At 41.6% G+C, this 13534-nt stretch overlaps 1 protein-coding gene and 3 non-coding genes across 4 annotated transcripts in view; all 4 read right to left on the bottom strand.

Annotated features, from left to right (window-relative positions):
• The window catches only part of LOC127527749 (zinc finger CCHC domain-containing protein 3), a 227314-nt gene that overhangs the window by 139652 nt on the left and 74128 nt on the right, over window positions 1-13534 (bottom strand). The gene's annotated exons all lie outside the window — the stretch shown is intronic.
• trnas-aga (transfer RNA serine (anticodon AGA)) lies at window positions 9737-9818 on the bottom strand. The gene has a single exon. It is a non-coding gene; the product is annotated as a tRNA-Ser (tRNA).
• trnas-cga (transfer RNA serine (anticodon CGA)) lies at window positions 10795-10876 on the bottom strand. The gene has a single exon. It is a non-coding gene; the product is annotated as a tRNA-Ser (tRNA).
• trnat-agu (transfer RNA threonine (anticodon AGU)) lies at window positions 13125-13198 on the bottom strand. The gene has a single exon. It is a non-coding gene; the product is annotated as a tRNA-Thr (tRNA).

The following is a 13534-nucleotide window of genomic DNA, read 5'->3' as shown; positions in this document are numbered from 1 at the left end:
TATCATCAGCATAGCAGTGAAAAGAAATGTTAAATTTCCTAAAAATAGCTCTAATAGGATGAAGGTATATAGAGAATAAAATAGGACCCAAAATGGATCCCTGAGGAACACCGTATTTAAGAGGAGCAGTAGACGAAAAAGAGGAATTTAAAGTCACTGAAAAGTGTCTACCAGTTAAATATGACCTGAACCAGTTAAGAGCAGCCCCTTTCAGCCCAACAAGATGTTCAAGCCGCATCAGCAATATCTCATGGTCAATAGTGTCAAAGGCAACGGACAGGTCAAGGAGGAGAAGGACTGCCGCGTCACCTGAGTCCGTAATAAGAGAGATGTCATTGAATACTCACTGAATAATCAGGAGGGCCGTTTCAGCACCATTATAACGCCTAAAGCCAGATTGGTAGATCTCAAATAAATTATGGGAGTTAAGGTGATCAACCAATTGATTATAAATAATTCTTTCTAGAATTTTTAGCCAGAAATGGCAGTTGGGAAATTGGGCGAAAATTGGCTAAAACTCCAGGATCTAATTCTGCCCTTTTTAGACGGGGACGTACCGCAGCATTTTTAAAAAATGAAGGCACAACCCCCTCATTAATAGAATCATTGATAATGGCTAATAAAGATGGGCCCAACACATCAAAGGCTTCCACTAAGAGGCGTGGTGGTACAATATCTAGAGGACTGGGGGCTGGTTTAGGGGTGTCAATAGTTCTTTTTAGCTGTGAAAGTGAGACTAGATCAAAGGATTCTAAGACAATGCCCTGTTTAACAGTAGGAAGTTCATAGCCAGTGGATAGTATCAGTTTTGCTGACAAAGAATGATAGAAACTGCTCACATGAATGAACAGTGCTATTTAATCTCATCACAGAATGAGGGTGAATGACCACATTAATTGAATTAAATAAGACCCTAGGATTCTTAGAATGACGGGATACTAAATCAGCAAAGAAATCATGTTTAGATTTCTTAATGGCTACGTGGAAGTTGAATAGAGAAGTCCTAAAAATCTGTTTAGAAACAATCAGCCCATCTTTTTTCCAACGTCGTCAGCAGCTCGATAGGCGCGGCGCAGCGATTGCATAGTTTCATTCAGCCAGGGAGCAGGTCTTCCCTTATTACTGCGTATCTTGGGCGGAGCAATTGAGTCTAAAACCGTTTTACAAGAAGAATTACATTTTAAGACAGAATCATCGATACCATTATTTTGGACATACACATCAAGACTAGAGAATATGGTTTTAAAATTGGATATAATAGAAGAATTTAAAAAGCGCAAGCAGCGTGGGGGACAGCTAGTAGTCGGGACATCAACAGTAATATTTATTTCCATCATTATAGAAAAGTGATCAGTGAAACAAACATCGCATAAATCAGTATTATTAACTGAAATATGACAAGTAAGAACAAGATCAAGAGTGTGACCAAGAGAGTGAGTTGGCGTATTTGGTGTGAGTTGCTGGATAAATCAAATGAGTCCAATAGTGATAAAAAGTCATTAACCAAAAGGTTTTGATTGACAACAAACGTGAATGTTAAAATCACCAACAATAAATACTTTTGTCATGGGAGAAGGTGATATCAGCCAGGAGATCAGAGAATTCAGAAATGATGGTATCAGTAAATGCAGGAGGTCTATAAACCATGGCAAACAACAAAGAAGGGGATCTGCACACTTTGAAAAGTTGCAAAGTTGCAGTTTGAACCTGCTAAATGGACCCTTTGTAAGGCTCCGACACAAGAACATACTTTTAAAAACAGTGGCAATGCCCCCACCACAATAAGTCAGACGAGGAGAGTTTAAAAATGAATAACCTGATGGTACCAAGTCAGTAAAACATGAAGAGTCACCATTTAAAATCCAGGTTTCAGTGATGAAAAAGAAATCCAGATTATTTGAGGTAATAAAGTCTTGCAGAATAAAAGTTTTATTAGACATTGATCTCACGTTCAAGAGAGCAGCCTTGATAGAGGTAGAAGAGCTTGTTGTGGGATGAGCACAGGTGAGCGTGCGAAGATTAGCAGCGTTTACTGCCCAAGAGCTCACCGAGGAGGAGTGATGCCGTCTTGAAATGGAGAAATTAAATCTGATGTCCAACGCCCATGAACCAGGGATGGAGTCCTGTGCAGGAGAAGATGGGTCATAGACGACTAGCAGGCTTCGTGAATCAAAGCTCTGGGAGTTGAGTCGGCGTTGTTTAACAGCAATTCTGGCTCTTTTTCCACGATGGCGGCGGGTGCATTTGCGTCTCCGAGGGGCATTCAACTCACTGATACAGGTGAATACCGGCGTCCAGGTGAAGAAATCAGGAGATGACTAAAACAAAGGTGGAGATTCACAAAAAATCCCATCAGGAGATGAAAATTGAGAGGAAAGCAAGCCAGAAAATATGTTTAGTAAAGACTCACGATCGTAGGACAGTGGCTGTTGGGATAAACTAAAACAAAAAAACAAAGTTTAAACATTGACTAGCGAGACGAGCAGACAGCCAGCCACAACAGTCGGCGCCATCACCTCAATCAAAGGTTTATAAGAGCGTCCTTTCCCTATGTGATGCAGGAGAAAAATACAGTGTTGCTCGCAGATGGTGGAAAACCAGCTTTGAAGCTGTTGGGTATGGTAAATAATTTCTTTACAGTTTCTGTTTAAAAAGCTGTATATTTCCTCAGGAAAATAGATAAAGTCTGGTGGGCTGCAGTAGGAATCGAAAAATTCTCCAGTTCCGTCTTCTCTGAGATGTATCGCCAACTAGTGTTCTCCGGGTTGATTTTGACGGTGAGTATTAATGATGATCATGGCCGGGAGATCCGTAAGTATTTTTTCAGGCAGTTAGTCGCACACCAACACTCCGTAAAACAGATTTTCTGTGTATGGGTTACAGGACATGAGTTCGGTGATCTGCAGGGTGTTCATGCTTTTTAGTAATCATAAAGTATGTTTCTTCTCTGGTTTATTTCAATAATGTTGTCAAAGACGGCGTAGACTATTAGATTCACAGTATGGGGTAAGGGTAGCCCATAACGGACTTCAAATCTCATGTTCTCGGTTTTCACCAATGAGAAATGGTCTCCGCATTCTTGATCAGGTGTCAAATTAAAGGCAAACAGGGTGTAGCCCCAGGAGAAGTCAGTACGGCTGATGGCTAGAGGCAGGTCTTTCAAATGCTTTCCGGAGGACAACACGAGGTTGTAATATTCTCGAGTTGTGTTGTCATTAGCAAAATTGGGCTTGGCAGGAATCTGCTCTCCGTCCAAATACAAGGCCAGGAACTCCACATTGTTATGCTTGAAATTGAAGCTGTTTCTGGCATAATCCCCTGAAAAGGCATCATTATTCACTATGCCTAGGACCACATACTTGGGCAGTTGACCCAAGAACAGGTTCTCCTGATTGCACATTCATATCCCAGCTGGCATACTGAGAAATTTCATATTCACTCTTTCCACGTGGTACTTGGCATTGGTGGACTTGAGAGCGTGGGCGTGCCCTAATTTCACCGCCGCTGAAACTTTAACTTTCTTGACAAAAAGAACAGCGGACAAAATGTTTACTTTGTAACACTCTGCATCTCCGGACATCAGACAGAATTCATTTTTGCTCCGTACCATTTTAATTCTGACATCCACACCGTTTAGAATTAATTTTTCTTGAAAAAATAGGTTGGAATGAATATGTCCGAGGAGTTGTACTGTTTTACCCTGGGATGTATAACCGTTTCTTTTTTGAATCCCTCATTTGGACCGTCCAAGGCCATGTTTTCATGTTCGTGTTGTAAAAAAGACCCGCCACAAATTGAGAGTTTCATTGCTGTAATTTAGTAGTCTAAGTAGTCTTCACCGTTCCCAGTAATCAGAAACTCTAGCAGCGCGACTTCAGATAGAGCTGAGAGAGGAGGTACCTCAACGGAGATGCATTTTTCTACACTAGTCTGAGTATAGGCAACTGTAAACAAGTCCAGTTCGGATTTCACACACTCTTGAGACAATTGATGAACGAAATACATCTTCAGTTAAAAAATGTTTTTTGATTTCTTTTTTCTGCGGGTGCCGGACTTATCCTTGTGGCAGAGAGAAGAAAATGATGTAAAAGCTAAACAGCGCGTCTTTTTGATGATAGGTCCTGCGCGTGACCCTGGAGGTCTCTTATGTTTAGTTTTCCTCATCACCATCAGCCCCGACCCCCCTTGATTTTCTTTGCTTCCTCGAGTCATCGCTCCGGACATGGCCCCCGCCACCAAGTCTTTGACAATATTCTTAGCAGCTGATTTAATGTGTGGCTTGACAATTTCGAATCCTCTTGTCAAGAGAGGCAAAGCTCTTCTAAACAGCCCGCGAAATATCCCACCAATCTCAGAACCGTACATCACGGGGGCCCCAGAGAACCCGGGGAGTCTGTTGCCAGCTTGGGATTCATAATAATACAAGTAAGGGCTAGGGTCCCTTTAAGTTCTCTTCTGTGTATTAGTCGTGCATACACTGCTTAGCGGGTCTGAAATGTATCTTGACTATGACCTTGCCAAACTGAAATGGAACAGATTTGTTCTGATCCGTCTTTATTTCAATGGTCAAAGTATCAAACTTGCTAACCGGAACGTAGTGGGGCTTGTCATAGGTGATTGTGGTGAGCTTGTTCATCTTATCCTCAATATGTACGCATCTCAAGAGAGGTACGTAGCTGTCTCTGACTCTTTGGTGAGACACAATGTCGCTGTAGACGTACAAGGTATAAAACCCCGCTCTGATATCCGTGGGGTAAGCAGCCTCATTCCCAATGCCTAAGGCTATGTCCGAATGAGCTCCTAGAATCATCCCCAACTGCCCCTGACATGAAGAGTTTTATCCTTTGCAGAGTTTACGACGTAGAATCTTTGCTCCAGCGCACTGCAGCGGAATCTCATTGTGTTTTCCGATATCGTAGTGACTGCTCAACCAGCCTCGATGGATTTCAGTTCTTTCATAGCAATGTCATTCATCTTGGATGTAACTTTCTCGACGCTAGAGTAATAGCCTGCAAGAATAGTGTAAAATCTGGTTATTCGCGGGGACACAATGATAAATTCATGATCCGATTTGTCTAGGGTGTTCCCCTGTGCGGATACTGAATTTTGGCCAGTCCAACTTCCCAGTTGCCCTGTAGTTCAATTGGGGCGGCTAATTCGAAGGTAAAATTGGTGATGGTATTATTAGGGAAAACATCCCTGGAAGAATTACTGGGGAGAATAACGTAAAAGCTTTTTCTCTCCATTGTAAACACACAGTTAATGAAATACTATTTTTGATTCTCAGTATTTAACGTCTTGCGCGTAGCTTTCAGGCATCCAACTGTTAAACTTGTTGGGCCATCAGAGCCATTTCACCAAAATATGCTTTTTTCTATTGATATTTTTTTTCTCCAAAAATGTTTCAATCCTGAAGACGTCTGTACCTTGAATCTTTTGTAACTCCACGTTGTAAAAGGACCCTATAATGTCTTCACTGTCGTAATCTTTGAGTTTGTAGACAGGCAGATCCCTCAGTACTAGTTCAGAAACTGTAAATACCTCGTCTGAAAATGTTTGTTCATATCCCTTTGTAAAAGGATTCCTGGATTTCGACACTCTAACCGTATCTCCGACTTTGAATTTATATTTTTGGGTTTTTTGGGTTTATTTAGATCGTATAATGTTTTAAAGACTTTCCCAGAATTGGATCTATTGACCTCGGCAGAGGCCATTTTTATGCCGCGGTGATAGCTCAGATTATAAGATTATACCAATTCCTGTAGCACTTGCAGATATGACCGGGTATTGCGGGAGCTGAAATATCGCCACATTTTGGTCTTCAGAGTTCGGTTGAATCTCTCAACCACCGAAGCCTTTAATTCACTAGTGGTGGTGAAATTTTTTATCCCGTGTTTATTTAGCAAGCTTTGAAATTCCCAATTGAGAAACTCTTTACCATTATCAGTCTGAAGTTTGACAGGAATTCTACCTTCCTCCAAAATTTCTCGAAAAGCCCTCGTCACTTCTTTACTCGTTTTGTTTTTCAGAACCCTGACCCAGGCATGTTTAGAAAGAATATCTATACAAGTCAATAAATACTTGTAACCTTGGTTATACTCGGCCAGGTTTGTCATATCCGCAAGATGGATCTGCCATTGTCCGTCTATATCCTTTTAAAATGGATTCTGGCCGGTTTATGTATCGTGTAGGTGTATTGCCCAGATAACCACTCGGACACCTCTTGATCTCTAATATTGTGACCCAATTGTAAGAGAGCTCTTTTCAAGGATTCTTTATCCCCCAAGGATCCAGTGTTCTCAGAGTTATAATATGTTTTTTCCAAGACCTGCTCCATCGCCTGTGATAAAACAGACACCGACACAACTTATCAACTTAGAAAACATTTATTTAGCAGTCTGAGTTGTTCACACTGGTACGGCTTCAGGTTCAGAATTACCAGCAAGTTCTGACACATCACATATTCAAGGTCATATTCACCCAAGGGGTTCTTACGCACATCAGGATCAAGGTTACGCTTACAAAACTCATTTGCAATACGGCGGGTTACAGAGTAGGAGTGTTCATCTATTTCATAAAGTGACTGCATTATAACATCATGAATAGAGTAGGTATTTTCAAGTTCATCAACAGACTTTTCAATCACCACATGTGTTTTGTGAAAAGGTAGTAACATGTTATAATACCCCAGAACTTTCACAGTCAGTCATTTCAGCCAAGACTTGCAGAAAATCTTCAGGATCTTCTGAAAGCGTCCTACGCGGTATGCGCTATCAGGTTCACTGAGGCAGAAATGTCTTGTCTGGCTGGGATGGTCTATTTCGCAGCCTTGACAGTTTTTTTTCTGGTCGCAGTAGACAGTAATGTCCAGCAGAGCCATCAACAGCACTTTAACAAGTTGCAGGACCTTTTTCCAGGTTTCAGGCAGCACACCATCAGGACAATCCGTATCTGTCTCAGGAAGACCGATGGACATCAGCTTCTGTGGAACTTGTCTGTTCACCCATGCTGTCCTGGAGCTAGGTGAGAGGTATCTGTCTGAGCACCATTAGTGGAAATGGGAGTAGGCATCGACGGTCCTGGAATAAACTGTCTGCCTCAAAGGCGCTCGACCAGAGACTGTAATCAGGCTGTAAACTTAAAAACAACGGGTCAGATTCTTGGTTGTCCTGAATGCAGGTGACCTCAATCTCCATGTCCGAGTAATAGAGTTGGTAAGATTCAGGCTTTGGAGCTTCAGGCGGGACACCTGAGGTTGTTACGCCGACAGCAGTCATTTCAGAGTCTGTAGCAGCTGATATGCGGAGAGCTTTAAAAGCTTCAACGAGTTCTGAAATTGCACGGTCGTTGATAACAGGCTGAGTATTTATTGTAAAATGGGAGGGGCGTGGCTTAGAATAAAGGCGGGGTTTCCATTTCATCATTGCTTGATTCTGTCGATGTTTCAGACAACTTAGTCTGGTACTCGACCGCCGTACTTCAGCTTTCAGAAATTCCTGCATTGAATACTAAAGGCGGCAGCAGTTTTCCTTTTCGTCATCACCTGATTCTGCCCATGTTTTGGACGACTTATTCTGGCCCTTTCTGCTGCTTCAGCTTGAAGAAACTCGTGCAGCAAATGTCTTTTAACACCTTTCACCCTGTCATTCAGATACAGCCTGCATATCCGATGCTTCAATGGGGTATTGGTAATAGATTCCATTTCTTCACAGAGTCTTTAGAGCCAAAGAAGATGAACCGCTGTTTATACCCAACTTTCAGAAGGGAGGGGCTTATCTGAGTGTGTTCTTTTCACCTGTCAGAGGCGGGCAATTCATGTCTGGACATGTCGATCAGGCCGTGGGTTCATGGCAAGGTCCTTCTTTTGATATAAAGGACCTCAGGAGAAGGGGCAGGGAAGGGGGTGCCAGCCAACAAACAGGTGTTGACAGACCGGGGGGCAATGCAGAAGCAGCATCCATCAAACTGGGATGGATTACAGTGGGGTCTGGGCGGGACCAACACCCATCAAACTGCTCTTCACACAAACCCTGAACCAATCAGGGGGGTGGGGGTGGGAATAAGCTGGGGGTCTGGACGGGACCAACACCCATAAAACTACTCTTGACACAAACCCTGACCAATCAGGTGGATTGGGTGGGATTAAGGCATGTCAAGATGGGGTTAGGGAGGGGGCAGGTTGGAATTCACCAATCACAGGAGAGGGGGCAGGACACATAATTTAAATCCACCAATCAGAGGAAAGGGGCGGGACACATCATTTAAATCCACCAATCAAAGGAAAGTGGTGGTTCCATCAAGTCATCAATCATTTCTGATTGACATTTTGACAGAAACACCCTGCCTTAAACCTACTCACGTACGTGAGAAAAGCATTCGTCTTCTTCAAAGACACCTTAAATTCATTTCTTCTTCGAGGTTTTCCATTCTCTTTTGTCGACTGCCATTAAAGACTTAAAAAAAAAAATCTAAAAACCTATTAGTTCTTCTGGGCAAGTATGCAGCAAGGTTTGCAGACAGTGTAATTTCAAGTTCACCTAGCCATTGTCTGTGTGGAAACATGTACGTTTCGCCGAAAAAAAAAAAAAACAGCCTTTCCGTCTTTTCCATGTGATTATTGAAGACTGGATTGCTTAGAATAAAATGCTTTTCCTTTTTTTCTTGCCCTAATGGATTTCAAGTCCATCGCCTTAACCACTCGGCCACAACTACTGAGGGGACAGACCTGCTAATGCGTCTAAATTCCTTCAATTGTCGAATCGTCCTTTTTCTGTTTGTCAATATGTGCTCTGAAGACATTTGGACTGGAGCAGGAGCGGTAATATTTCGATCTTTTCCGGGTCATCCTTAAGGAGGCAGAGGATTTCAAGCGGATCGATTATCTGTGAGATTAGAACTTTTAACAACTTGTTTTGGTTGTAAAGTCGACATGTGTTAGCTACACAGCCATACCCTGAGGAAGAATTCAAAGCGAGCTAAATGAGCCAAGCAACTGAAAGGAAGCAACAGAAAGAACAAAACATGCTCGTTTTAATCGTGAAAGAGCGAGAGTAAGTCCCCAGTTTCTACTGCAATAAGTAACCGTAGGCTGTCTCTGTTAACGTGGAAAAAATGCTGAATGTCTCAGCTTGCTGCGTTGAGGCTGCTTATAATTTATTTTGTTATGTTTAAAAGTACAACACTCTAAATTGATTGTACACATTTACTTTAATGCCTGAAATATTTGCCGTTGACATTCCAAAGGAATCCGTCTTAATTGTGACTTCTTTGTTTCCTAAAACCTCATCTTTCCTTTTACATTCACGTAGTTTTTTTTTTGTTCTTTTACACAAGTTCTCTCATGATTAGCGAGTGATTGAGCGTTTTCTCCTCCAACAGTTACTCAATACAAGGCAGCCTTTCAGGTAGCATAAATGCTGTTTTACAACCCGCTCTGGTACACGTCAGACACAAAAAACAGAATTAACTGTTCAAAGCCTGGTCCAACTTTGTAAAACGATTGAATATTTTTTTTGTTTTTTCTAATCACAGAAAAGTCCTTTCATTGCAACTAACAGCGGACACTTGCTTGTGGAATATTCCACACTGAAGAAAGTCAAGGAATATATCCATGTGCCATAATGGGTCCATTATTCAGAGACAAATGAAGGGAATCATTGTCGACATAATGATGACAATGGCTAATCTGACAGTTACATTTGCTTTTGAAGGCACTCTCAATAAAGAGAAAGCTACATGTAGTCGGCAGGATTTGAACCTGCGCAGGGAGACCCCAATGAATTTCTAGTCCATCGCCTTGACCACTCAGCCACGACTACTGCACTCAGCTGCCAGTGAATTAGCTTTAGGGGGTAAATTTCTAGGTTTTATTGTTTTGTTTTTTTTAATATTCTTTTTCTTTGACTTCTGAAAATTCCTCGTAATTATTGAGTCTATGGAGTGAAACTACAGTGGCCTCATCATGCTTTCATTTGTTACTTATCTCTTGATTTATTTTAATTTTTTTTTTTGGCTGAATTCTAATTTGAAACACAAAATTTCATCCGAGAACAAAGGGTGATAAGTAAGAAACACAGCTGATACGGATATTAAGGAAAATAACGACGGGCGACGTGTAGTGTTAGAAGAGCGAAGCCGATTGTTTGTCAGCTCTTCTTTACTTCTCCTATTCTTTAGCCTTTGCTGCCTCCGAAGAAGGCAGACACGCATGATTTACTGATACCCGTTCTTATTAGATTCGTTTCACATTACAGTACATGTGAATTCTGTCATTTTCCACCCAGAATCATTATTAAATTTTAACCTTCAGACCCTGGCAGTGCCTTTCACCCGGGGCACAGCAACGAAAAGAAATAAATGAGCTTTGTGTTACAACGGCCTTACTGTCTTCCTGTCCAAATTCAGACCAACAAGTGATTTTGATGCTTAATCTTTGAACATGACTGTTTTTTAAATCATTATTATCAATATCAGTATAGTTATGGTGGTCACTGCTTTGGGGGTTTACAACGTATGGCGTTTGTACGGCAGCTGATCATTTTCTAGACTGCAATCAAATGCATTGATGCAGTCTGTGCTGAAAGGACATTTAACTTTGCACAAGCGCGTTCATTTTTTGTGCCATGAATAGAAACTGGTAAGCTGTCAATGTGATGTGTTCTTATGTCTTCCATTGATTGCATTATCTACCACTGTTTTGTTATTTGAACCATGAGCTCCTGACAAGAATTGCAAATTGTATTTGCCAGTGTCAAGTGAAGGCTTAATACCTTGAATTTGCTAAAGTTTAAACTGCGTAGCCGGCAGGATTCGAACCTGCGCGGGGAAACCCCAATGGATTTCGAGTCCATCGCCTTAACCACTCGGCCACGACTACTGACTGACCAGCCTTGCTAACGTGTCTGAATTCCTTTATCCTTCTAGTTGTCAATGTGCACTTTGGAGACATCTGAGGACTAGAGCAGGAGCGGTAATATTTAAGTCTTTCACTGAACATCATTACGGACTTAGGGGATTTCAAGCGGCTCAGTTATCTGTGAGATTCATACAGTTATCAGCTTGTCTTGGTTGCAAAGTCGACATGTGTTAGCTACATCGCCAGATCCCGAGGAAAAATTCAAAATAAAGCAAATGAGCCAACCAATGGAAATGAACCAAGAGAGAGAACAAAACAAGCCCATTTTAATAGTGAAAGAGTGAGAGTAAGTGTCCAGTTTCTACTGCGATAACGACCCGGAGGCTCTCACTGTTAAGATTTAAAAGATGCTTAAGTTGGTCTCAGCTTGCTGCAGTGAAGCTGCTTTTCATTTATTCTGTTATGTTCTCATGTACAAACACTCTCAATAGATTGTCCACATGTACTGTATTTAATACTTAGAGAAATTCGCCGTTGACATTCCAAAAGAATCTGCCTTAATTGTGATTTCTTTGTTTCCTAAAACCTTCTCTTTCCATATTCATTAATAGAGTTTTTTTCTTTTTCACAAGTTCTCAGGCGATTAGCGAGCGATTGTTGGCTGGGATTGGCTCCAGCAGACCCCCGTGACCCTGTGTTCGGATTCAGCGGGTTGGAAAATGGATGGATGGATGAGTGTTTTCTCATTCTGCAGTTACTCAGTACAAGGCAGCCGTTCAGGAACCTTCTTATTCTTCCATAGGCCTCAACACATTTTTGCTTAAGTGACGTAAAGCATAACTTTAGAGGAAAATGATGTTTCCTTATGAGGCACTAGCTCTTCGGAAATATGTTCTTTTGGCGGTTTAAGTCACTGAAAAATATAGAGATATGATATTAAAAGGCGATATAAGAATCACATAAGAGAAGATTAACTTAGCTTTCTTTCTGACAATTTTACGCGGCATTACAGACGGAGGAAGCCATAGCATGACAATACCAAGGTGGGAACTTGATGTATACAGTCTGCCATTTTCCATTGCTGCGCTGAAAGGATTTTCAGGACGAATGACACTATCACCCATTCGTCCGTCCAGAGGCTTCAAAGTGTCTTGGCAGCAGTCCAAGCCTTATATACTGTCTGCTCCACGTGCAGGGTCTCTCTGGTCTCCAAACAAGGAAAGGAAAGGACTCAACCCCACCTCCAAAAAATACAGAAATAGCACAATGCCTACTTGCAGTTGTCTCATTCTCCAAACTGCTAGACTAGTGGTTTCTAAATGCAGCCTAGCCCCTGTGTGCCATACTTGGCCTGCATGTGTGAATGAATCCATGAAAAAGTCTGCACAGAGACAGTGACATTAAACTTAATATTATAACAAATGAAAAAGGAAAAAAGGAAATATTTTTAAGGTTAACAAAGCCATCACGAAGGGATTTTCCTTTACTTGGCCTGTCATGTATAGGCAGCATAAATACTCATTTTTTTAACCCGTTCTGGCACACATTGGACATAAAAAATAGAATGTACTTATTTTGTAAAATGATTGAATATTTATTTTTTTCTAATCACTCAAAAGTCATATTGTTGCAAGTAACAGGAGACATGTTCTTGTGATATACTCCACAGTGAAGAAAATCAAGGAAAATAACCATGTGCTGTGATGGGTCCAGTATTCTGAGACAAATGAAGGGATTCATTCCCTTACTTAGACTGATAATAGCAAATCAGACCACTTAAGGTGCTTTTGAAGACACTATCACGAGAAAGAGAAAAACAAACGTAGTCAGCAGGATTCAAACTTGCACGGGGATACCCCAATGGATTAGCAGTCCAACTCCTTAACCACTCAGCCACCTTAGAGAAGGACTTTTCTTTCTGTCCATTCCTGCTAAATTCAAATTAACAGCTCTGGTAACGCTTCATGCCATGATCAATGTTTAAGCACGGACACTTCATCTACACTTATATCGTGATCAATTGTTCTCTTTCATTGCTGCCTTGCTACAGAGCAATCTGTTACACATCACGAAGGCAGGCAAGCAGACAGGCTTTCGCTTTCCTCTCTGTCCTTCACTGGCCAAAGCAAAGAGAATTAAAGGTGAGAGCTCCACTCCACCTCCGTCTTCTACACTGAAATGGACAAAGCTAACATGTTCCTTGCAAAGATTCCAGACACATTCGAGCGCCAAGATGAAAATCAACTCAAAGGAACATGACAAAAAGTGCAGGCACCGCTGAGACTCGAACTCAGGATCTCCTGTTTACTAGACAGGCGCTTTAACCAGCTAAGCCACGGCACCCCACATCAGATGCTGACTTGCCATGTTACCATTTCACTCTGTAGAACAGAATGTTTAGGGTAGAATACTTTGATTCTAAAATATGGACAAAGATACTGCAGGTAAGCATCAGGTGTTGGGCGGAGTGAGAAAGTCCCTTAAGAGGCAATTGTTGCATTTAAAGGGAAGTGGGGTCATGTGCGGAAAGCAGCATCAGTGTTTACATAAAAATGTAAAATGCTCTCAATTGATAGATCTGTTCCCTTTGTTAAGTGCTCGTGTGATATTGGTGCACGGTGGTAAATAATAAAAAGGAGTCTACATGACCGGTGTATTTTACCCTGGTGAAGAAGCTTC

This window comes from Erpetoichthys calabaricus, chromosome 5 (assembly GCF_900747795.2).
Source record: "Erpetoichthys calabaricus chromosome 5, fErpCal1.3, whole genome shotgun sequence".
Taxonomy (NCBI): Eukaryota; Metazoa; Chordata; class Cladistia; order Polypteriformes; family Polypteridae; genus Erpetoichthys; species Erpetoichthys calabaricus.
Note: the sequence above shows the minus strand (reverse complement) of the source record. Positions and strands in the feature narration are given on the sequence as shown.